The sequence below is a fragment of the Choloepus didactylus genome, chromosome 25 (genome assembly GCF_015220235.1).
Source record: "Choloepus didactylus isolate mChoDid1 chromosome 25, mChoDid1.pri, whole genome shotgun sequence".
Taxonomy (NCBI): Eukaryota; Metazoa; Chordata; class Mammalia; order Pilosa; family Megalonychidae; genus Choloepus; species Choloepus didactylus.
The window spans coordinates 10,038,950-10,066,528 of record NC_051331.1 but is presented as its reverse complement, the minus strand read 5'-3'; the positions used below and the strand labels follow the sequence as shown (position 1 = coordinate 10,066,528).

Sequence of the window (27,579 nt, the reverse complement as noted above, 5' to 3'; positions counted from 1 at the left end):
GGCAGTACTCAGAGGGAAATTTATAGCTATTGATAACTACATTGAAAAAAAGAAAGATCACAAATCACTAAACCAGCATCAAATCTGGAGGAACAAGTAAAAAAAGGGCAAGGTGAACTTAAAGCCAATAGAAAGAAGGAAATAAAAAAATTTAGAAGGGTAGAGATAAATGAAAAATGTTGGAAAAACAATTCAGAGAACCAATGAAACTAAAAATTGATTCTTGGAAAAGATCAATAAAATTGCAAATGTTTAGCTAGACTGAAAAAGAAAAAGAAGAGAGAATGCAAATTACTAAAATCCAAAAAGAAATTGGGGACATTTCTAGATATTGCAGAAATTAAAAGGATTATAAGTGAATACTATGAACAATTGTATGCTAACAATCTAAATAATTTAGAAAGAATCAACAAATTCCTGGAAACATGCAACTTAACTAAATTGCCTCAAAAAGAAATAGAAGATATCAAAGGACATATAACATGTAAAAAAATTCATTCAGGAATCAGAAACCACCCAACAAAGGTAAGTATAAGACCAGACTGTTTTAATGGTGAATTCCATCAATCAATCAAAGAATTAACTCTGATATTTCCAAAACTTTTCCAAATTGAAGTGTAGGGAACTCTTCCTAACTCATTCTATGGGCTAATATTATGATACCAAAGCTACATAAAGACATAACAAGAAAGGAGTTATAATAACCAATTTCCCTTATACATATAGATGCAAAAATCCTCAACAAAATCTTCACATATTGAATCCAACAGAATATTAAAAGACTTAAATGCCATGTCCAAGTGGGATTTATCTCACAAATTGAAGGGTGTCAATGTAAGAAAATCAATCAATGCAATAAACCAGAGAATGAAGAGGAAATCTCATGATTATCTGAGTTGATGCAGAAAATTCATTTGACAGAATCCAACGCCCTTTCAGGATAAAAACAGAAAAGTAAGAATAAAAGGTAACTGGTCAACATGGTAAAGATTGTATATATATATAAAGGCACAGCTAATGTTATACTCGTTGCTGAGTGAAAGCCTTTCTGTTGAGGTTTGGAACAAAACTAGGATACCTGCTCTCACTATTGCTATTCAGTGTTGTACTGGAAGCCATTGCCAAGGTATCTGGGCAAAGAATTGAAATGAATGTCATCCAAATTGGAAAGGAAGAAGTAAAATTCTCTGTATTCAGAAATGACATTATTCTTTATAGAGACAATATCTAAATATCCACAACAAAACATCTAGAGCTCATACACAAATCCAGCCAAATGCAAGCTACAAGATTAGCATGCCAAAGGTTCCTAACTGGAAGTCAAAAATTCCATAACCAAAGCATCTAAAAGAATAAAATGTCTATGAATAATTTTAATTAAAGAGTTGAAGGACTTGTACACTGAAAAGTATACAAAACTGCTGAAGGAAATTAGAGAAGTAAATGGCAAAATATCTTTAATCCTTGAAAAGGAAGAGTTAAGATTATTAAGCTGACAGTACTACCCAAAGTGATGTATAGTTTGAACATAATTCCTATCAAAGTCCCAGGAGCATTTTTAGCAGAAATGGAAAAGCTGATCCTCATTTATATGGAATCTCACTTCACCAGGCCTGAAGTATCACCTTAGGGTGTTCATTTATTTATTTCCCTATAGCTTGCCTTGTTTAGACTACAAGCTGTTTGAAAGGAGGCACTATATTTTACAGTTTTTTCATTCCCAGGCCATAGTTTATGCTTCACATATAGTATTGCTGAATAAATATTTTTTGAATTACTAAAAACAAATTATTCATTGGGTTGAACAGATGTTGCAAAAATGGGGAGGAAGGAGAAGCAGTGAAACAAGAGGAAATTATGTTGAGAGAGGGCATCCCCCTAAGTGAAAGCCAACTCCAGAGGACACAGATTGGAGACAAAAGATATTTTAGTGTACCAGAATCTGTCTTGAATCAGTGCTAGGGAAACCATTGTGGGAAACCTCACAATACTAGAGCACATACCTAAAGAGAGGTGATGTCCTTCTGGGAGGAAGGAGTCCACTGGGATAAGAGATAAACAATGTATTTCCAAAGCTGCCTCCCAAGGGTCAAAACTAGAACAAATTTAAATTGCATTTCTCTTTCTTACCTTCAAAGGATTAAGTGCCACAGAAAGTAGAGAGATAAAAGAATATCTCATTATTGAGGCTCATGGGAATGAAATCACTAAAGGCCCAGAAACTCTGAATGTTTCCCCTATGCCATCCAAAGTCTACTTTATGAATCCTTGTTGAGGAGAAAACACAATTTTGTCTTCTAGTGACCTCATGAGTGCTTTCGTCTTCCTGTGCTTCCTGGGAGCACAGCTTCCAGCTTCATCCTTCATTCAAGGAAGAATCTCTATTGGTAAACACAAACCCTTCTTAGATAATTTCTGTGTGAGTCACAGAATCTTCATATGTATGGGAAAATGTATTGTGTCTTCAGGGACCTGTATTTATTGGTAGTAACTTTAGGGGTATCAACAGAGAAAACACATGGAGGGAGCTTAAAATTATAAAGTTCTACCTAGTGAAAAAGCCTGATTGTGGAGGGAGATAACAGATACATTAAAATACCTTCTTTCTCCTTTCTGTCTCCTCTGGGATTAAATCTCACTCATTGGGCTTCCCTCCCTCAACAGCTTTTTTCCACATATAATAATTATTTTTCCTCCACAATTAACTGCTTAACCACATTCATCCATTTTTTCCTTAGTTATTCAACAACCATTTATTCATCAAATCCTTCAGTGTAGGCACTAAATATAATTCTGTGAATAATGAAATTAGTAAGATATTTTTCCCTACTTCAAAGAGATCACATCTCAACTGGCCAAGTAATATTGAAATATGCACATGCAATACCCTGAAGTGGCACTGAAATTCTGGTGAAGTGGATCCAAAAGTTTGGAATCATCCTGTAGAAGTGAGTGATGACTTCAAAAGGTAGGTGATAATTGTATTGAGCCTTGAAGGGGGGAATTGGAGTAATTCTAGGAGAAGAAGGTAGAAGGAGCACTCCAAGAAGAGATGATAGGGACTTATGTGATCAATATAACCATGAGATATGGTTAAGTTTAAGTTTAGTTCTTAATATCTGATGAATAATGAGTTCCTCTAGTGAAATATGGAACATGGTCCTGGCCAGGTTGGCAGCAGCCAGTTAACAGAGGACCCTGTGTTTGTCCATGAGGTTGATATTTGATTGAGTTATTTGAGAGTCAGGGCAGGGTTTATATAAGGTGATGTCCATGAAAAATCTTGCCCCATGGAAACCTCACTCTGGATGAATTTCTGTTGTCAAATCCCTGGAGAGATAAAAATGGCTAGAAATGGCACAATGGAATTGGGGATGGGGATGTGAGAATGAACCTGTGTGGGGTTGAGCTGTAATGTGTAAAAATATTCTGTATTAACACTAGGCACAATGCTGGACATTTTATATTCCATATTTTATGTAATTCTGTCATTGTTCTACACAACTGGGATCACTATTCTGATTTACTGGGTGAAGAATATGAAGCTTACAGCAGAGTGACATTTTTTATCCAAGGCTTGTAATCATGTCTGGAATGATGCTCAGCATTCCTTGTTTCCTAGGATTTTGCCTTTCACTAATAATTTTACTTCTTATTAAACCTAATTTTTAGAATGGTGTTACATTTGCAGAAAAATTGTGAGAAGAGTAAAGAGAGTTTCCAAAATCTTCTCACCCACTTTCCCCCATCTCCTATGCAGAATACCACATTATATTCATTTATCATAAATTCTTGATTGCTTTGTGATGTTGACAGTTTCTCAGCCTCTCTTTGTTTTTGATAACCTAGATAATTTTGAGGAGTGTTGTTCAGGTATTTTGTAAAATGTCCCTCTGTTGGGGTTTCTCTGATGTTTTTGTCATAATTAGACTGGGGTTATGTGTTTTTGGAAGATGATACTAAAGGTAAAGTTCTATCTTCATCACATCATATCCAGGGTACATCCTATCACTGTGACTCATTACTGTTGACTTTGTCCTTGATCAGCAGTATTTCCCAGGTTTCCCCACTATGCAGTTACTCATTTCCCCATCTTTCCAGATATCATCTTTGCAAAGAAGCCACTATGATAAGCCCAGATATTTAGAGTGGGAGTTCTCTCCACTTTCTTGAGAGAGCAATATCTTCATAAATTTTTTGCATGATAGATTTCTCTCTTCTTTATTTATTCAAGAATTTATTTCAGTGTGGACTCATGACATTTATTTTTCACTTTGGTTTGAGATACAATGCTACTTTATTTTTTTGTTCTGCTTGTTCCAGTATTAGTCATAGGCTATTTTTCAGAATCACTATATGTCACTTTTAAACACCCATCATTGAGGGTTTTATTTTAGCACCAATCATTTTCCGGTACTACAAGATGATCCAGGTTCTTCTTGTATATTTCTTCCCTGTCCTCATGTCACCATTTTCCAAGTAGACTTTCATTGGAGAATGGTGTTAAAAACCAAAGTCTGGGAATTATCTGTGCTTCTTGCTATTGGGATATTTAGGACTTCTCTGCTGACAAAGTTGGAAATAAAATTGGGTCTACTTACCTGTGCAGATACTCATATCCATAAATATTTCTTCATGTAACCCTGTGTATCTATACTAACCTACACATGAGTTCACATTGATGTGTCTAATTCTAAATCATTGAAACAGACAATTCTAGCTTCCTCCCCTTGCTAATCCATAGTGAGAAATTTATTCCCCACATTTGCCATTCATTTATTTGACTGCTTGATACCAGTGCACATGTATAGAAGTAAAATGATTGTTAATCCTTACCCTGGTGGGATACAATTTTTTCAACTAGAGTATCATACTTATGAGCCTTTCTCTTGACTTCCTTTTACAGAATCCATTCATATCCAATATTACAAGATTCAGCACTTTTCCCCCAAACCGTTAAATAAGGCATGCCATACATTTGTAATACAGTTAGGTTTTTCCACAACATTTTGAATTCCATCCTGGCATTGACTTGACTTTGTAAATGAATTTTTATTTGCATACATTAAGGTTTACTTTTTGTGTTATAAAGTTCAATGAATTTTACAAATGCATAATATCACATCCACAAATGCAGTATTATGCAGAGTAGATTCAATGCTCTAAAAATTCCACTGTTCTTCACCTGCAACCCTTCCTCTCCACCCCCCAAACTCCTGGTAACCAGTGTCATTTTATTGTCTCTGTTATTTTGCTTTATCCAGGAGGTCATATAATTGAAATTGTACATATGTACATTTTTTAGTCTGGTTCCTTTCAATTAGCAATAATCTTTTAAGGTTCATCCTTGTCTTTTGTGGCTGTATAGAACATTTCTTTTTATCCCTGGGTGATATTACATTGTGTACAGAAAGCACAATGTGCTTTTCATTCACCTATTGAAAGACACTGTGGTTGCTTTCAGATATTTGAGATTATCAATAAAGCTGTTATAAATGTTCATATATGGGTTTTTACATGGGCTTAAATTTTCAAAACAGCTGCATATATATCTAAGAGCACAATTACTGACTGTAGTGTTTTAGTATCCTAGGCTGCTCAAGCAAATACCATGCAATGAATTGGCTTATTCAATGGGAATATGGGTTTGAGACTAGGAAAAGTCTCAAATCATGCCATCATCAAAGCAATGCTTTCTTCCTGAAGACTATGGCATCCATGGGCTGACTGCCTGTGATCCTTGGTCCTGGGCTTGTCTGTCACATGACAATGCACATGGTGACTTCTCCTGGCCTCTCCTTTCTCTTCCAGATTCCAGTGACATTCAGCTTCTTGCTTTCCATAGCTTCCATTTGTCTGAATTTCATTCTGCTTATAAAGGACTCCAGTAATAGGATTTATACCCATCCTGACTGAGTTGGTCCTCACCTTAACTGAAGTCACTTCATCAAAAAGTCCTAATTATGATGAGTTCACAACAGTAATGGATTAATTTTAAGAACATATTTTTCTGAGGTGCATAGAGCTCCAAACCACCACATATGGTAAGACTATGCTTAATTTCACAAGAAACTGCCAAACTGTTTTCTGGCTGCACCATTTTGTAATTTCACTAGCAGTTAATGGGGCCTAGATTGCTCCACATCTTCAGCATTTAGGTTTTTAGATATTCTAATAAGTGTGAGATGATATATTATTGTGATTTGTTTGAAATTCCCTAATGACAAATTATGTTGATCATCTTTTTGCATGCTAATTTGCCAACCATAAATTTTTATTGGGTGGCTACTTTCTTATTGCTAATGTTAAGAAATCTTTGCATATTTGAATACAAATTATTTACCAGGTGTTTTGCAAATATTTTCCCCACACCTGTGGAATTTCTTTTCATTCCCTTAGCAATGTCTTTAACAGAGCAGAAATTTTAAATTTTAATAATGTCCACTTTATAAATTTTCCTCCTTCATGGATCATGCATTTGGTACTGTATCTAAAATCTCATCACCACATCAAAGGCATCTACATTTTTTGTACATTTTATTCTATAAATTTTATACTACTGCATTTTACTTGTAAGTATATGATTTATTTTGATTTAATTTTTGGGAAATGTGTGCAATCTGTTCCTAAATCCCTTTTTTTTGTTTTGAATGTGTGCATCAAATTGTTCCAGCAGCATTTGTTGAAAAGACCATTTATTTTCCATTGATTTGCCCTTGCTCTTTGTCAAAGATCAGTTGTCTTCATTTTTGTGGATCTAATTATTTGTTCTCTCACATTACTCTATGTGTCTATTTTGCCAATCCAACACTGTTGATTATTGTGTCTTTATATTTAGACTTGAAAACTGGTAAGAATTGTCCTGCAACTTTGTTTTTCTTTATTAGAATTGTTTAGGCTATCTGGGTCTTTTGGCTTTCCATAAAAACTTTAGAATTAGTTTGTCAATTTCCAGAAACATACCATCCATCATTTAGAATTGAATTGAGTTGAATATATAGATTATGTTGGAAAGAAATGGCATCTTAACAATATTGGGTGTCTCAGTTCATAAATATGGAATAACTTACTTATTTGTATATATTTACTTTTTTGTAGTTCTTAGATATACTTTTTTATACCCTTTTTAAAATTCAGTTTTACTGAGAAATATTCACACATCATACAATCATCCATGGTGTATAATCAACTGTTCATAGCACCATCCTATAGCTGTGCATTCACCACCCCAGTCTTTGAACATTTTCCTTACACCAGAAAGAATCAGAATCAGAATAAAAAAATAAATAAATAAAATAAAATAAAATGAAAATAACACACAAGTCACCCCCATCCCACCCTATTTTTCATTTAGGTTTTGTCCTCATTTTTCTAGTCATCCATCCATACACTGGATAAAGGGGGTACAATCCACAGGGTTTTCACAATCAGACTGTCACCCATTATAAGCTACATTGTTATACAATTATCTTCAAGAGTCAAGGCTACTGTATTGGAGTTTGGTAGTTTCATGTATTTACTTCTAGCTATTCCAATATATTAAAACCTAAAAGGTGTTATCTATATAGTGCATAAGAATGTCCAGCAGAGTGACCTCTCAACTCCATTTGAAATCTCTCAGCCACTGAAGATTTATTTTGTTTCATTTCACATCACCCTTTTGGTCAAGATGATGTTTTCAATCCCAAGATGCCAGGTCCAAATTCATTCTCAGGAGTTATATCCTGCATTGCCAGGGAGATTTACAACCCTGGGACTCAGGTCTCATGTAGGGGGAAGAACAGTGAGGTCACTCACCAAGGTGGCTTAGTTTGAGAGAGAGGCCACATCTGAGCAACAAAGGAGCACTCAGAGTGGGAGACTCTTAAGCACAATTATAAGCAGGACTAGCCTCTCCTTGCAGCAACAAGCTTCATAGGGGCCAGCCCCAAGACAGAGGGCTCAGCACATCAAGCCTTCAGTCCCCAATATTTGTGAGACCATCAGCAACAATCCAGGTGAGGAAGTCCAACACCTATGCATCCTTCCCCAGCACTTCAGGGGGGCCCCAAATATATATTTTTTTCTCCACCCAAATTACTTTAGGATGCATTGTTATTTCATTCTAATCTATACAGACCTACCATAGCTCACTTCCTATTCAAAGTGATACCCAATGTTCTAGAGACCAATCAGGTTATGCATTAAGGAATAACATCTCAGAGTTTGGAGATAGCCATTACAATTCAGGAATAGATTTGACTGGTATAAGAGCTTACAATCCAGGGACCATTACAATAATCATTGCCCTGTTAGGCTATGCTCTAAGATTTAATTCTGAGTTTACACATTATAGTTAGTTCATACTGGTGAGGAATTATAGTGTTTGCCTTTTGTTCTGGTATACTTCTCTCAAAATGCTGTCTACAGGATCCATTCCCCTCCTTGCATGTCTCACAGCTTCACTCCTTCTCATACTTGCTCAGTATTCCATTGTATGCATACACCACTGCTCACCATTCTGTTCCTCAGTCAGTGTACCCTTAGGCCACCTCAATCCATTGCAAATCATGAATGCTGCCTCCACAAACACCAGTGTGCAAACATCCACCCATGTCTCCATTCCTGGATCTTCCAAATACACACCCCACAATAAGGTCACAGAACCCCATGGCCCCACATACTCAGCTGCATGTGGAGCCACCACAGTGACCTCCAGAAAGGCTACACCATTCTGCCTCCTCATCAACAGTAAATAGGTACATCCCTCTCTCTGTGTTTTCTCCAGCACTTTTACCTCTATTTATATTCTTTCCTACAATCTTATAGAGATATATTCACATAACATACAACTATCCACAGGGCACAATCAGTTGTTCATGGCATCAACATATTGTTGTACATTTATCACCAAAGTCATCACTTGAACTTATTGATTATTATGAAAAAGGGTTTTTTTTGTTAAATAATAGAAAAAGATAATAAAAAGAAAAAGGAAAACATCATACAATACAATACAATAGTAAGGACAAAAAATAATATCACTACCAAGAATCCCATATTCCTCCCTTATATACCCTCTCACACACATTTAACTTTGGTATATTGTCTTTGTTACATTTAATGGAAGCTTACTGGAATGTTACTGTTAACCATAGACTCCAGTTTGCTTTGATTATGCTTTTTTCCCAAATGCCATCCCTTTTTTTCAACACTCTGGATGGTTGATATTCATTTGTTCTCCCAAACATGAGAACATTTTTCTATTTGTGGCAAGAGTCATTGGCCACTCCCATTTTTGCCAAGTTATACAGTCCCAGTCTTCATCATGTATCTTTACCCCTGGTGTCATACATTCCCCAATCCCACCTCCCTCAGCTTTACTCACAGTCATCTTTGTTCCATGTACTTACAATATTGTGCTGCCATCACACAGTATTATGCTATCCATTTCTGGATTTATGCAATCATCCCTGCTGAACATTTCTGTAGTCCTTCAGCATCAAATGCCTGATCTCTGCCCACTTTCAATCTCCTGGTAGCCTGTGTTATCAGTTTTTAACTATACAGTTTGCTTATTAGTGTTATTTCATATTAGTGAGACCATACAGTATTTGTCCATTTCCTTCTGGCTAACTTCACTCAACATAAAGTCTTCAAGGTACATCCATGTTATTAAATGTTGTATGTCTTTGTTTTGTCTTACAGCTGCATAATATTCCATCATGTGTATATACCACAGTTTGTTTATCCACTCATCCATTGATGAACATTTGGGCTGTGCCCATCTATTGCAATCATGAATAATGCTGCAATAAACATTGGTTTACAAATGTCCATTTGTGTCTTCACTTTCATTTCCTTTGAGTATATACCTAGCAATGGAATAGCTGGGTCAAATGGCAAATCTATACTTAGCTTCCTGAGGAATCTTCATACTGTCTTTCAGAGTGGTTGCACCATTCTACATTCCCACCAGCAATGAATAAGTGTGCTTCTTTCTCCACATCCTCTCCAGCACTTGTAATTTTCTGTTTTGTTTTGTTTTGTTTTTGGATAATGGCTATTCTGGTAGGTGTGAGCTGGTATCTCATTGTGGTTTTGATTTGAATTTCCCTAATAGCCAGTGAAGTTGAACATTTTTCTTCATATGTTTTTGAGCCATTTTTATTTTCTCTTCAGAAAAGTGTCTGTCCATGTCTTTTGCCCATTTTTCAATTGGGCTGTTGGTCTTTCTGTTGTTGAGTTGTAGGATTGCTTTATATATTCAGGATATTAAAACATTATCTCATATGTGGTTTCCAAATATTGTTTCCCATTGTGTAGGCTGCCTTTTTACTTTTCTAACAAAGTCCTTTTATGTGCAAAATTGTTTGATTTTGAGGAGATACCATTTGTCTATTTGTTCTTTCATTGCTCACACTTTGGGTGTAAGGTCTAGGAAATCACCTCCTATGATAAGATCTTTAAGATAGTGCCCTACATTTTCTTCTGAGTCTTATGGTCTTAGTGCTTATGTTTATGTCTTTGATTCAATAGAATTAAGTTTTGTATAGGGTGGGAGGTAGGAGTCCTCTTTCATTCTTTTGGAAGTGGAGATCCAGTTCTCCAAGCACCATTTATTGAAGAGGCTGCTCTGTCCCAGTTGATTTGGCTTCACTGCCTTATCAAAGATAAACTGTCCATAGATGTGAAAGTCTATTTCTGGACACTCAATTTGATTCCATTGCTTGGTATCTCTCTCCTTATGCCAGTACCATGCTGTTTTGAGCACTGTAGCTTTGTAAGATGTTTCAAAGTCAGGTAGTGTGAGACCTCCCACTTCATTCCTCTTTCTCAAGATATTTTTGGCTATTTGGGGCACCTTGCCCTTCCAAATAAATTTGGTTATTGGTTTTTCTACTTCTGCAAAGTAAGTTGTTGGGATTTTAATTGGTATTGCAATGAATTTCTAAATCAGTTTAGGTAGGGTAGACACCTTAATTATATTTAGTCTTCCAATCCATGAACATGGTATGTTCTTCCATGTTTTTAGGCCCTGTATGATTTCTTTTAGCAGTTTCTCATAATTTTCTTTGTATAGATCTTTTGCAGCCTTCATTAAGTTTATTCCTAAATACTTGATTCTTTTGGTTGCTATTGTAAATGGATTTTATTTTAATTTCTTCCTCTTGTTGCATGTTACTTGTGTATAAGAACACTACAGATTTTTGCATGCTGATCTTGTAGCCTGTCACTTTGCTGTATTCATTGATTACCTGTAATAGCTTTGTTGTCAATTTTTCTGGATTTTCTATATACAGAAAGGATGTCATCTGCAAGCAGCAAAAGTTTTACTTCTTCTTCTCCAATTTGGATGCATTTTATTTCTTTTTCTTGCCAGATTGCTCTAGCTAGAACTTCCAGCACAATGTTGAATAACAATGGTGACAGTGGGCATCTGTCTCTTGTTCCATATCTTAGAGGGAAAGCTTTCAGTCTCTCCCCATTGAGTATGATGTTAGCTGTGGGTTTTTCATATATTGCCCTTATCATATTGAGAAAATTCCCTTCTATTCCTATCCTTTGAAGTGTTCTTATCAAGAAAGGATGTTGAATTTTGTCAAATGCCTTTTCTGCATTGATCAAGATGATTAATTGATTTTCTTATGTTGAACAAGCCTTTCATACCTGGAATAAACCCCACTTGGTCATGGTGTATAATTCTTTTAATGTGCTACTGGATTTGATTTGCAAGTACCTTGTTGAGAATTTTTGCATCTATATTTATTAAAGTGATAAGTCTATAATTTTTCTTTTTTTGTAGCATCTTTGGTTTTGGTATTAGGGTGATGTTGCCTTCATAGACTGAGTTGGGTAGTTTTCCCTCCTCTTCAATTTTTTTTTGAAAAGTTTGAGCAGGATTGGTATTAATTATTTCTTGAATGCTTGGTAGAATTCACATATGAAACCATCTGGGTTTGGGCATTTCTTTTTTGGGAGCTTTTTGATGACTGACTCAATCTCTTTACTTGTGATTGGTTTGTTGAGGTCCTCTATTTCTTCTTGGGTCAGTGTTGGTTGTTGGTGCTTTTCTAGGAAGTTGTCCATTTCATGTAAGTTGTCCAGTTTAGTACTGTATAGTTGCTCATAGTATCTTCTCATTATCTCCTTTATTTCTGCAGAGTTAGTAGTTATGTTTCTTTTCCCATTTTTGATTGCATTTATTTGCATCTGCTCTCTCTCTCTCTCTTTTTTTTTTTTTTTTTTTTTGTTAGCTTAGCTAGGGGTCCATCAATTTTATTGATTATCTCAAAGAACCAGCTTCTGGTTTTGTTGAGTCTCTCTATTGTTTTCCCATTCTCAATTTCATTTATTTCTGCTCTGATCTTTGTTATTTCTTTCCTTCCATTTGCTTTGGGGTTTATTTGCTGCTCTTTCTCTAGTTCTTCCAGGTGAACAGTTAATTCCTCAATTTTTGCTCTCTCTTCTCTTTTAAAATAGGCATTTAGGGCAATAAATTTCCCTCTCAGTACCACCTATGCTGCATCCCATAATTTTTGGTATGTTGTGTTTTCATTGTCAGTATTCACTAATTTCTCTTGTAATTTCTTCTTTACCCACTAGTTTTCTGAGTGTGCTGTTTAGTCTCCATATATCTGCAAATTTTTCAATCTTCTGCCTGTTTTTTTCCAGCTTCATTCCATTATGATCTGAGATAGTGTTTTTTATAATATCATTATTTTTTAATTTGTTGTGGCTTGCTTTGTGACCCAGCATGTGGTCTATACTAGAAAATGTTCCATGAGCCCTCAAGAAGAATGTGCATCCTGCTTTTGTGGGGTGTAGTGTTCTATAAATGTCTGTCAAGTCTAGTTCACATATCATACAATTAAACATCTCTGTTTCCTTGTTGATCCTCTGTCTAGATGTTCTATCCATTGATGAGAGTGGTGTATTGAAGTCTCCAACTATTATCGTGGAGTTATCTACTTCTCCTATCAGTGTTCTCAGTGCCTGTCTCATGAACTTTGGGGCACTCTAGCTTGGCACATAAATGCTTATGATTGTTATGTTTTCTTGATGAATTCAACCTTTTATCAATATATAGTCCTTCTTTGTCTCTTTTAATTGTTTTACTTTTGAAGTCTACTTTGTCTGATATTAATACAGCTACTCTTACTTTTTTTTGGTTGCTGTTTGCATAAAATATCTTTTTCCAACCTTTCACTTTCAGCATATTTTTGTCCTTCTGTCTAAGGTGAGTTTCTTGTAGAGAGCATATAGATGGGTCCTGTTTTTAAATCCATTCTGCCAGTCTGTGTCTTTTTATTGGGGAGTTGAATCTATTAACATTTAGTGTTATTACTGTAAGGGCTATATTTTCTATCATTTTGTCTTTTAGATTTTATGTGTCATGTCTTATTTTTTCCCCTCTCTGTTTTTACCCTTCCTAATAATTTTTATTTCTACACTTCTCTCCACACTTCTTTCTCTTGTCTTTTCCTATCAGCTTGTAGCACTCCCTTTAGTATTTCCTGTAGTACTGGTCTTGTATTCAGGAAATCTTTCAGTGTTTGTTTGTCTGAAAATATTTTAATCTCTCCCTCATTTTTGAAGGACAGTTTTGCTGGACATAGAATTGTCAGCTGGCAGTTCTCTTTCAGTATGTTAAATATATCACACCACTGTCTTCTCACCTCCATGGTTCCTGTGGAGAAATCTGTGCATTGTCTTATCAAGCTTCCCTTGTATGTGATGGATTGCTTTTCTCTTGCTGATTTCAGAATTCTCTCTTTGTCTTTGACATTGAACAATATGATCAGTATGTGTCTTGGAGTATGTCTACTGAGGTCTATTCTGTTTGGGGTATGCTGTAATTCTTGAATCTCTAATTTTCTGTCTTTCATAAGAACTGGGAAATTTTCAGTGACTATTTCTTCTATTATTCTTTCTGCCCCATTCCCCCTCTCTTCTTCCTGAGGGACACCCATAACACATATGTTTGTGTGTTTCATGTTGTCACTCAGCTCCCTAAGACCCTGCTCATATTTTTCCATTCTTTTCACTATCTCTTCTTTCATGTGTGTGAATTCAGATGTCTGATCTTCCAGTTCACTGATCCCTTCATCTGCCTGTTCAAATCTACTGTTGTATCCCTCCATTGTCTTTTTCATCTCCTCCATTATGTCCTTCATTCTCATTGGTCTGTTTGTTTTCTCAAGTTTATGAATTATTCCTTATGGTCATCCAGTGTCCTTCTTATATCCTTCATCTCTTTTGCTATGTCTTTCCTCAGTTCATTGACTTGATTTTTTAATTAACTGAGATTTGTTTGCACATCTCCAATTAGTTCTTCCTTCAGCTCATTGACTTGATTTAGCAACATTTGCTTCAACTCCTGTATCATAATTGGACTATTAGTTTATTCCTTCAGCTGATCCATATTTTTGTGTTTCCTAGTATGGCTCATTATCTTAAGCTCTCTAGGCATCTGACTTTCTTGATTAGTTTATTCTGGAGCTTGTTTTCACTCTTTTACCTAGGATTTTTTTGTTGGTTTGCATTGTTCTCTAGCCTTTGGTGTTTAGTTCAGCTTATTCTAGACCTTTAACTTAGATTCTGTTTAGTTGATCAGAGTTTTTCACCTCTTGTTTTTCTGTTTCTTGCCCTGCCTCTCTGTAGCCTTTTTGTGTGGTGATCTCCTCTGATATTGTCAACCCCAGTCAGATTTTCCTAATCCAGAGAGGCCCAGTTCTTGGGAGGAGGCATGGAGTTTCCTTGAAAATGAGACCCTCCTGTGAGGCCTTTAGACTCTGTGCTTCTCCTATGCTGTTCAGCAGGTGGCCCTTGGCAGCCCAGAGTTCCCCCACCAGTGTAAGGGGGCACAGAGACTTTAGTTCTCCAGGTGACCCTAACCTAGTCCAGGACATGGCCAACTGAAGCTCCTTAATTCCAAACCCTGGGATCTAAGTTCCCAAAAGGGCTGGGATGTTATGGTGTTTAGCTAATTTTCCCCAAAACTAGTCTTAATGCTTTGTCTCTCAGAGCTATGTTAGCTCTGCTCTTGCCTGTGCCCAAATTGCTAGTCTTTGAGGCTTTCTGTAGTGGGCTTCTTAGAGTAATTGTTTTAGAAAAAGAGGAAAAAAGAAAAAAGAAATAAAAGGAGGGCCTAGTATGCACTATTTGCAGTCTTTGCAGATCTAATTGGCAACTGAAATGCTAAAAGACCAGGAGTTGAGGGTAATTAAGGAGCAATCAATAAAGTAGACAAGCTGGCTTTTCAGACAAGGGTGCTCCCTCCCTGGATTTGCATATATGTTTCATTCTGTTTGAGCCCTGACCTTCTCCATATTATGTTCCCCTTACTCCAAAATGTCTCTGTTTTTATTTTCTATTTTTTTGCTGTTTTGCTATTGCTATCTCCTCTTTGCTGGGCTGACTGCTACCAGATTTTCTGGTGTCTGCTCTCAGTTTATCTATGGTTGCAGCTTTTGTTCTCCCTCCTGGTTCCCAGCAGGGATGGCCCATCCTCCCACAGGATTGTGTCTGGCAGGGAGGGTCATGGTCCCCTGGCCACAAGAACTTGCAGATTTCACTTATATCAGCTGTTCCACATATTTATGAATGTTGTATGAAGTTTATCCAATCCCAGATTCCTCTGTGATGTATGGTCCACACAGTTCCTGGCTTTCTACCAACTGCCCTGGAGGAGTAATTACAACCTAGATCTCAATACTCTGCCATCTTGCCCCAACTCTCTTGTTCCTATATGTATTTACTTTTAACTTTTTATTGTAGTAATGTACATGTAACTAAAATTTCTAATTTAAACCATTTTCTAGTATGCAATTTTGTAATAATAATTAAATTGAAAATATTGTTCTACCATCACAATGTCCATTGCTCCAATTTTTTCATCACATGGAACAAAATGGTCAAAATGATTGTTGAGTAAAATAAAGCCTAAGATAATTTGTACTGGAATGTTCTGTCTTGGGAAAATGTTTACAATTATGGACAGGTTGGCTAGTCAGCAACAGCATCAAAGAGAAGCAGGGGCATTTGGTTTCCCTGATATTTTCAATAAAAGGGCCCTAGACTTACATATATAAAATAAGAAATAATTTAATGTGTTTACCATACAAATGAGATGTTTATGTTAGCTTGTTGATCATTGCTTATGGTTAAATTTGCATTGCTCTGGGTTCTTTTCCACCAGTTTCAGCAGCTACATGGAATAAGAATACCAAACATGTGTTTCAGAATTTGTCCTCCTGGGACTTTGAGAAGACACTGAATTGCAGCCCTTCCTCTTTGGGGTTTCCTGATGATGTACCTGGTCACCTTCATTGGGAACCTGCTCATCATCCTGGCCATCATCTCTGACTTGCACCTCCACAAACCCATGTACTTCTTCCTCTCTAACTTTTCTTTTACATATATCTGTTTCACCTCCAGCACTGTCCCAAAGATGCTGTTGAATATCCAAACAGAGAGCAAAATCATAACCTATGAATGCTGCCTCAGCCAGATGCAATTTTTCATACTTTAAGGAGTATTAGACAACTTCCTTCTGGCTGTGATGACTCATTGCTGCTTTGTGGCCATTTACTAACCCTTGAACTATATGGTCATTATGAACCCCAGTTTCTCTGGCCTCCTGCTGCTGACATCCTGGTTATTTAGTGTTCTTGTTTCTCTTTCACAAGGCTTAATGGTTTCGTAATTGTCTTTTTGTACCGAGTTGGAAATCCACTAGTTTTTTGTGACCTTGATCAGGTACTCAAACTTGCTTGTTCTGACACATTCCTCAATGAACTAGTGATATATTTTGCATATGGACATGCAGGTGGTATTCTACTCACTGGGATCCTTTTCTCTTACTCTAAGATTGTACCCTCCATTTTGAGGATTTCATTGGCTGGGCAAAAGTTCAAAGCACTTTCCATGTGTAGGTCTCACCTCTCCATAGTTTCCCTGTTTTATGGTACATTTTTGGAGTACATTTTATTTCTGCTGCTACCCAAATCTCAAGGGTAAGAGCAGTAGTTCAGTGATATGCATGGTGGTCAATCCCATGCTGAACCCCTTTATCTATAGTCTTTGAAACAAGGACATAAAGCATGCCTTAAAAATACTCTTCAGCTGAGAAACATTTGCTCCATAAAAGCATCTTTATCCTGAAGTTCAGAATTTGGTAATGTTTAACAGATATCAAACACTGGGAGATCTAATTCTAGACACTTTTATCAGTTTATAGAAAGAAAATCTGCTATTGGCCTAATTTCTAGAATCCAATCTCTTTAGTTTTTGTATATCAAAATCACTCTTTATTCTGTTTACTTTTTCAGATTAGTAATTGTTTTTTTATGTGCCTTTGTAATGTTTTTAATACTTTATTTATGAAAGAATCAGAAAAAAACAAAAAGAAAACAAAGGAATAAGAAAAACAAATAGCCTAAAATAACTACATTTCTTCCAATATGTTCCTACCATACCCCAGATAAATTAACAAACAAAAGTCATTTCTGAGCACTCCCATATAATTAAGATTGCTCTCTATATCTCATCTGTTCTTGTTAGATTATCATTTCCCCTTAACAAGTTGCCATCTCTTTCTATGTCCCCTACATTCTACCATATAATACACTTACATACTGTTTATTTTAAAAAAATAATTTTAATTCTTTCATTGTATTTCATGGTTTCAGAGTTGAAGGCAATCTGCTGCCTGAATTTTCAGTAGCAAAATATTTAATGCAGGTAATGTAGTAAATATGGGAAGCGCTGAAGGAATGGAGGTGTGCTGCAGTCCCTCATACATGAAATCAATTGCTCTTGTGACATATGCTTTTGGTTAAAATCATTTGATCAAAGAGTGACATTGCCAGGGATTGTGTTTATAAGCTCCTGAAAGGGGTCATATCATGAACTGGAGTCACCATCTGATTAAGTCTCAATCATCCACATTCTATCTCTGATATATGACTTCTCCTGTACCGCTCCAACATAAGTTAGGTGAGAATGTAATGATGATACATCCCCTTATTATTCAATCACTGATGGTCTCATTGCTCTGTGATTCTTTCAGTGATGTAATGTTGCTATTTAATATTATTTTTATAGGCAGGGACATATTCAGGAAATTTTCCTTGACACATCCTACATAATGGTCCTCAGTTACAGATCACAAAAAGCAACATGAGTATTTAGCCCATTGCCAACTACATCTTTTTCAGCTATTAACCCCAGATATTAGGAAATAATATCAGGAATTTATGAAGACCTGCTGTGTTCTTTGTGAGGTAGAATAAAGCTAATGCTTTGTTCATCACCTGACCCCAGAGATGACATTTCTTTGATTGGCAAACCAGAAGAGTGGTGTTTTGGGATTAGGCATTGCTCTGATCTAATGTTCTTTTTAGAAAAATATGATCTGTTCACTTATTTTTATTCAGTTCACATTCTTTGATGAAGCTCTGAATTCATCTTAATTTGGAATGCATTGATCAACAGGATCAGTCTGTTTCTGAGTCATACACACATCAGAAATTCAGTTTACAGAGATGAGAGATTTGATTTACCCAGTCCTACAAAATTTGTTTTTTCATTGTGCCATAATCTGAGAATGAAAAATCCTCTGAGGGTCATTTTTTTGAAACCTCTCCAGAGCAATTAAAAGACCCACCTCACACCACATTCATTTAATTACAATTCTCAACAAAATATTTCAACGTGAACCAGTCAGTCTGCCAAAATCTTCTCTAGGCACTTTCTTTAGGAATGACTATGCACAATGTATTCTGAATTAAATTTGTCAATGTTTTGCATACATTAGTGGTATAGAGTTATCCAAGGCAAAAGAATCATTGTTATCCCCATATCTAACAAATTGATGCATAAATTCCCAGATTCCTATCCAGATCTTTGTTCTTGCAAGCAGTCCTTGTATCAAATACTTTACCTCTATGGCTTCTTTTCTTTTCTTTTCTTTTTCTTTTTATTTTTTTAATTCAGCTTTATTGAAATATATTCACATGTTGCACAATACACCAGAAAGAATCAGATTCAGAATAAAAAATAAAAAAGAACAGCCAAATCAACCCCCATCCCACCCTATTTTTCATTTGGGTTTTGTCCCCATTTTTCTACTCATCCATCCATACACTGGATAAAGGGAGTGTGATCCACAGGGTTTTCATAATTTCACTGTCACCCCTTGTAAGCTACATTGTTATACAATTGTCTTCAAGAGTCAGGGCTATTGGGTTGGAGTTTGATAGATTCAGCTATTTACTTCTAGCTCTTCAAATATATTAAAACCTAAAAAGTGTTATCTAAATAGTGCATAAGAATATCCACCAGAGTGTCCTCTCAACTCCATTTGAAATCTTTCAGTCTCTGAAGCTTTATTTTGTTTCATTTCACATCTCCCTTTTGGTCAAGAAGATTTTCTCAATCCCATGATGCCAGGTCCATATTCATCCCTGGGAGACATATCCTGCATTGCCAGGGAGATTTACACCCCTGGGAGTCAGTCCCACATAGTGGGGAGGGCAGTGAGATCACCTGCCTAGGTGGCTTAGTTAGAGAGAGAGGGCCACATCTGAGTAAAAAAGAGGCACTCAGGTGGAGACTCTTATGCACAATTATAAGCAGGTTTAGCCTCTCCTTGCAGCAACATGGCTTATTTTCTTTGTGTCTACTTGTTTAAAATCTCCGTAAGATTTTTGAGAAGAAACATAGTAATAATGAACCATCAACAATGCTGAAAAAGCTAGAGGTATATCTTCCTAGTACTTGAAAGTATAAAAAACACTGAGAAATAGGCCAGCAGGGAACATCTATACTTTGGCTTTTACCAGGAACATTGTATAATCAAGAAGATGACACTGAAATATTTGGATTCAAAAATACATGGATTTTCTGCAACCCAGCTAATAGGAGGCTCTTGGTGTAAGCACTGAATAAATAGGCACTGCATCTGCTAGTTAACCATCCTCTGGTGTAAACAAGGAAACTAGAAGGAAGGAGAAATACCTGCTAGCAGCCAGTGCACTCTACACACTTGAGACCATATCAAGTAGACTTGATGATGGATGCCAAACCTAATTATACATTTAGAATAATTTAGGAGACAGGGTGATTGTAGTTGTTTCCAATTTCCTATAACTTTTCCATGTTTTCTTTCTCATATACTTACCAAGTGCATAGCTTATGAAGAAAAGATGTTTTGTAGAGCATGTGATGAGTGAGTGATGGAGACTATTACAACTCTGCCATATACTCCTTGATTCTTTGCTTCAATTACTTGTGGCAGCTACTATTTTTTTCTCAGAAGAAAAATCTTCTAGGATTTTCTTAATATAATTTTAATTTTCTCCAGAATCCTCAAATTATGCAGTAACAGTAATGATTCACTCTTGAATGAGGGTATAGATTTGTTCTCATGGACATCTAAATTACATTCTTGAAGTACCTGTACATGGATATGGGAAAAAATCATCAAATTGTCTGCTACTGGTGAAAGAAATGCAGTGTTTTGCTTTGTTTTAAAGGAAAAACTCAAAGAGAGACACTTAAGAATAGACTTCAGGAAAATAAACTTACATGATTTGTGTGAGGGATAAGCACTAGGCTTCAGAGGGAAATACTATTATTTTTCCCAGAGAAATGGGGACTCATTTGCTCATTTCAAATGATCAAAGTTATGTTATGTAGAAGGAGAAGACTCATTTTGAGTGAGCTATTTTTCCCTTCAATTCTATTATATTGCATAAATTTAAATAATCATTTGCTAAGAGCTTTGCATGCAAAAGTTTTGAAAAGATGTATGCTTCTATTATAAGATTATTTGTCCAGAGAAGGGGAAGAATAAAGACCCTTAGATACAGGGAATATGATATAAACTAAAGGCACAGTGGAAAGGAGTAACACAGTGATCCCCAATTTTAATGTACCATAATCATGTAGCCAGTGTCAATGTGTGTGTATATCAAACATAGGAGCTCTCCTGCCAAGAGTTGAGTTTCCAAGAGAAGCAAGTGGAGTAGCATTATTGAATGAGGAGGTCAATGAAATCATCTCCCTATGGTTTTCCCCAGTGTCAACATTTCTATTTCTGTTCACTTCCTGATCACACTTCTCAGATGAATTAGAAGCAACTCATAGCTCCAAATACATCATCCAAACTGTGATTACATATCTGTTTCAATTCCTTGAGTCTCCAGAAGGGAGATATTTAGTATTTATTTATTATCCAGGGAAAGAAACAGAGCCAGTGTGATAAAGAAATTGCTTGAATGAGCCAGTGGAGTTCTGTTGTGCTGTGGGAAAGAAATATTCTGGGTGGGAATGCTTGTACTGTAATTGCTGGGACATAGAAACAGTGTCAGACATGGGGGAAGTCAATTGATATAAACTGGTCTTCTAATTTTTGTTTCTGGAGGGGCCATTTGTTTCTGTTGCAGCCAATGTTCTCTCAGTTTCACTGCATGGAAATTTTTAATTCTCATCAATGTATTTTTCTACTCTAGAGGTTCTATTTGTTTCATTTCTGAAATATATTTTTGCCATTATACACTTACAAGATTCTATTTAATGTATTCAAACTTATCAAAAAGGATTGTTTCATGATCTGTTTGAATAATTTCAATATTGGAAACTCTTAAAGGCTTATTTCCACTGTCATATTTTCTTTTGTCTCTTAGTCATGATACCTTGTTTTCTTAGTGTCTATGATAACTTGTTTTATTGTGCTCTGTTTTATTTGTGTGCCCATTTTTGTGAGAATTCTTGGAGGCCATGGTGGAAAGAAGAGGGTGTTCTGGGTTGCTAATGCTGCCATTGTGCAAAATACCAGAAATGGTTTGGCTTTTATAATGGGGAGTTATTAAGTTACAAATATACAGTTCTAAGGCCATACAAGTGTCCAGACTAAGGTTTCAACAAGATGATATCTTCACTGAAGGATGGTGGATAGCATTCTGAAAAACTCTGTTAGCTGGGAAGGCATGTGGCTGCCATCTGTTGATCCCAGGTTGTGTTCCAGCTCCTCCCTCAGCTCCTCTGCATTCTTGGTTCTTCCTTCCAGGACATTTCTCTCTTGGCACCAGGGGGTCCTATCTTAGAATATCCTGGGGCAAACTCTGGACTACAACTCTTAGCTAAATGTCCTTCTCTCTGCATCTCCAAGCATCTCTAAGCATCAGTTTCAGCAAGCATCTGGGTCTGTGGTTCTTTTTAAAAGATTCTAGTATCTTATCAAGACCTACCCTGTATAGGTGGGGCCACAATTCCATGGAAACAGCCCATCAAGAGGTCACACCCTTACAAAAGATTAATCAATCTGCCCCAACAGGATTACTTTAAAGAATATGGCATTTTCTGGGTGACAAAATATATACAAACTGGCACACAGGGATTACATTTCACTTTAGTTTGGAAGTCAGGACCATTTAAGTTAAGCTTTCTACATAGGGGTTTTAAGATCACATATGTGCTGTGACTTCAGTCTGCATACTGGCTTCTCATTCAGAGGATTTTCCCCACCATGTATCACTAAGTTAAGGTCAAATTTGTATCTTGATATCTATTATTGATTAGTGTGTTTATACATCATGAATCTTTAGAATGCACCTGTAACTCTAAGTATTCTGTTTTTATTCAGGCAACTCTTACCAGAGTTTCCACTTAGGAAATATTTTGGGCTTCATCTTCATATGAAATCCACTTCACAAATATAGAAGCTCAAGTTCTTCTGTATTGACTGTCAAAACTGCAGCTGGCATTTGAACTCCTCTACCCAGAAGTGCCCTATTATTTTTCACTTTGTGAATAAATTAATCCATTACTCTCATGCCAGATCAGAGTTGAATTTAAAATAGGATTTTAAATAAAAAATTTTTCCAGCATTTTATTTGCCAGATTAAATTGGTGCCTCTTCTAAATGAAGTGGTCCAATTTAGTCAACATGTCACTAGGTGGCTGAAAGATACCCACAATGTATTCTGGTACATTGGGTATTCAGTATCATTCTGTGATGTCTGGAGGTGGGGCACTCAGCAGTGATTAAAACCTCATCTGTGTTGATGAGTGTAAATCTGAGTTCCTCAGCCCATGCTAAACTCCATTTCTGTCACTGAGGCCATTCTGACCTAAAGCCTATTGGCCAAGGACAGAGGTAATTGGGTATAATGACTGTATGCCAAACACAGAATGGTACAGCTTCCCTATGATTACTATGAACTTCTGCTGAAGTTTCTCAGAGAATGGGCATTGCAAATATACTAAATGTGCTAAACAGCAGATTTGATAGGCAGAAGAAAAAATCATCAAACTAAAAAGCAGGACTATTGAAGTCATTCAGTCTGAAGAACAGATAGGAAAAAATGAAAAAAAAAATTGAGCAGAGTACAAGGGATGTCTTTGGGCTATAGGGAGAGTACAAAATTTGCATTGTGGAAATGCCAGAAGGAGAAGGAAAGATAAAGAGGCAGAAAGATCATTTGAAGAAATAATGGCTGAAAATATTAGAAATGTGGTGAAAGGCCTGAATATGCAAATCAAAGAAGGTCATGAAATTCCAAACAGGGTAAAAGAATTCCAAAGCATAATCAATCTGTGGAAGGCTACATATAAAGAGAGAACCCTGAAAGCATTAAGGGAGAAGCAACAACACCTTATGTACAAGGTGTGTCAAGAAGACTACATGCCTATTTATCAGCAGAATGATGGAGGTGAGAGAGAGTGTGTGTGAAGATATATTTAAATTAGTGTAAGAGAAAAATTACCAGCCCAGACTTCTATTATCAGGCAAATTCCTTCAAAAATGTGGAAGAAGTGGCCCCTGGGAGATTGCAAATTAGGGAGCTCCATCACCCACTATCCCCATAAAACAGCTAGTGGGCAGGCAGAGACATTCTGAAACAACTGTCTGGGGCTCTGGGAATCAGGGGAGCTCTGTACAACATCAAGAGATGAGCAGGATGAATAGTCTGAGAAACTGCAGTAAAGAACTGTGAGCTGCTCACTGTGTGGTGGCTCCAGTGCCCATACCCCACTATCAAGGTGAGTCTTCTTGTGATATGGTCTATGGCTGTAGCTGGAGAAAGATGTGGAAATCCTGTTCCCCAAGAACCAGGGGGCAGTGTGTTGGGGAATGGCCAAGTACTGACCACAGGTTTGGATTGACAGATTAAGTAACTTGTTCTTGGCTCAGAACTGCTGTTTTAGCTCACTCAGCCAGGGACAACTGTGGCCATGGTTTTGAACCCATCCCTAATAGGGGTGAAGGTGGTGGAGATTTAAAGAAAGTGTGCTTCCATAGGACTGTGGAGCTGGTTGCTGTAGAGCACCATCTGCTCAACAGACAAGGAAATGCTGCTTTGGGGAGTCATCAGAAGGATCTGGTATCTTTCCTGACTTTTCCCCAGGGCTCCTTGGAAATGGTTTGCACCACCTTTGTGGTTCCCTTGCATTGTTGTGGCTGGGAAATACATATTTGGGAATGTCCTTTCTGGGCAACCTTCCTGCTAGATATTGACTTCCAGGTAATGGAGGTAGAGGCAAGGAAAAAAAGTTTTAAAAGTGTTTTGGGATAACTGGATATCCATATCCAAAAGAATGATGGAGGAACCCTAACTCACACACTATATAAAAAGTAATTCAGAATGGATCCAAGACCTCAATATAAGAGCCAGTACTGAAAAATCCTAGAAGAAAATTGAGGGAAACATTATCAAGGCCTAGTGATAAGAGGTAGTGTCCTAGACCTTAAACTCAAAGTATAAGTAATGAAAGAAAAAATAAGTAAAGGAGACCTTCTCAAAATAGAATACTTCTATGCTTCAAAGGACTTTGTCAAAATGGTGAAAAGGCAGCTGACACAATGGGAGAAAATATTTGGAAATGACCTATCTGATAAGGGTTTGATATCCAGAATATAAAACAAAATCCTGCAAATCAACAGTAAAAGATGAACAACTCAATTTAAAATGGTCAAAAGTCATGAATAGACCTTTTATTCATAGAGGAAATGAAATGGCTAAAATGCACATGGAAAGATGCTCAGGTTCACTAGCTATTAGGGAAATGCAAATCAAAACCACAATGAGCTATCTTCTCACACCTACTAGAATTGGTGCTATTAAACAAACAGGAAACAACAGAATGTGGAGAAATAGGAAAACTTATTCACTGCTGGTGGGAATGCGAAATGGTATGGCCTCTATGGAAGACATTTTGCTGGTTCCTCAGGAAGCTAAGTACAGGTTTGACTTACGACCATGCATTCCTGTTTCTTGGTATATACCCTGGAGATATGAAAGCAGGGACTCAAACAGACATTTTCACACTGATGCTCATAGCAGCATTATTCACAATTGCTGAAAGATGGAAAATAACCCAATTGTCCATCAACCAATGAATGGAGAAACAATGTGTGGTATATATGTAAGATGGAATATTATTCAACAGTAAGAAGGAATGAAGCATGTGAAAACAAGAAGAATCTTGAGTACATTTTGGTAAGTGAAATAAGTAGGAAAGGAAAGCCAAATATTGTATGATCTTGTTAGCATGAGTTAATTAAAATATATAAATCATAGTCATGAAATGTAGAATGCACATTACCAGGGGATTGAATGAGGCTAGAGAAGGGTGAGTTGTTGAAGGATGTTTAAATAGGTTGACCTTAAATATTTGGAAAAGAATAGAGGTGATGGTAGCACATTACGAGTATAATTATTAGGATTGAGTTGTGAGAGAACATGGTTGAAAGAGGTAGTTTAGAGTCATGAATGCTAACAGAAGGAAAGCTAGAGGTTAAATCATGGGACTGTTTAACAGCATGAATCTTGGATGGACAATGAATGTGATTAACATTACAAATATAAAAATAGTTCACTTATGAAATAGAACAAATGCACAATATTATTATAAGAGTTAATAATGGGGTGCATTAAGGACAAAATGTACCTATTACAAACTATGGACTAAAATTAAGAGTAATATCTTAATATTCTCTCATCAACAGTAACAAATGTACAACAGCAACACTACAGATCAACAATGCGGGGGAAGGGGATATGGGATATTTTAGGTTTCCTTTTCTATTTTTATTTTGTGTTATTATTATTGTAGTTGTGAAAGTGTTCTAAAATTGATTGTGGTGATCAGTGCACAGCTATGTGATGATACTGGCAGCCATAGTTGATATACTTTGGATGGATTTTATTGCATGTGAATATATCTCAATAAAATTGCATTTATAAAAAACCGAAGGGAGAAATAGATGTCACTATAGTAATAGTAGACTTTCAATGCATCACTCTCAACAATGCATAGAACATGTAGACAGAGTGTCAATAAGGAAACTGAGAACTTGAGTAATATGAAAAAGGAATTAGACCTAACAGATATATGCAGGACATTATACCCCAAAACAAAAGGCTATACATTCTTCTCAAGTGCCCATGGGACATTCTCCAGGAGAGACTGCATGTTGGGTCAGAAAACAAGTATCAATCAATTTAAAATTATTGAAATTATACAAAGTATATTCTCTGACTGTAATGGAATGAAGCTGGAAAGCCATAATAGATGGACAACTGGGAAATTCCCAAATATATGGACTTAAACAACACCCTCTTAACAATATGTGGGTCAAAGAAGACACTGCAAGAGTAATCAGGAAATACTTGACAAATGAACATGAGAGCACAGCATATCAAAACTTATAGGATACAGTGAAGGCAATGCTGAGAAGGAAATTTATAGCCCTAATTTCCTACATTAAAACAGAAGAAAGAGCTAAAATCAAAGATCTAATTGCACACCTGGTGGGACTAGAAAAAGAAGAGAAACCTAGTTCTAAACCAAGCAGAAGGAAAGAATAACAATGATTAGAGCAGAAATAAATGAAATGAGAGTTAAAAAAACAATAGAGAGAGTTAACTCAACAACAAAAAAAAATGGTTCTTTGACATGATCAACAGGATTGACAAGTCCTTAGCTAGACTGACAAGACAAAAAGAGAGATGATGCAAATAAGTAAAATAATAAATGAGTGGAAAGACATGTCTGCTAACCACACAGACATAAAAAGAATCATAAGAGAATTCTATGAACAAATAAATGCTAACAAATTAGAGAACACAGCTGAAATGAATAAATTGCTATAAACACATAAGTTCTGGTTTGCTAATTCTGTTGCTATGCAATATACCAGAAATGGATTGGCTTATATAAAGGGGGTTTATTTGGTTACAAAGTCACAGTTCTATAGCCAAAAAATGGTCCAAAGAAGGTATCAACAGAAGGGTACCTTCACTGAAGAACAATGATGATGTCTGGAAAACCTCCATCAGCTGGGAGGCACAGGCACATGGCTGGCATCAGCTCCAGGGTTCTGATTTCAATATGGCTTTCTCCTAGGACATTACTTTCTAGGCATCTGGGGGTGTTCTCTTAGTATCTCCCAGGCAAATTCTGGATTTCAAAAGTCTACTTTCAGTGGCCATCTCCAAAACTGTCTCTCTTGGCTGCAGTGCAGAGCTCCTTCTGTCTGAGTTCTTATAGGGCTGCAGTAAACTAATCAAGACCCACAATGAATGGGCA

At 36.5% G+C, this 27,579-nt stretch overlaps 1 protein-coding gene and 1 pseudogene across 3 annotated transcripts in view; both read left to right on the top strand.

The window, feature by feature from the left end:
• Positions 1 to 27,579, top strand: part of LOC119520537 (zinc finger protein 596-like) — an 803,197-nt gene that overhangs the window by 260,466 nt on the left and 515,152 nt on the right. The gene's annotated exons all lie outside the window — the stretch shown is intronic.
• Positions 16,292 to 17,001, top strand: LOC119520168 (annotated as a pseudogene).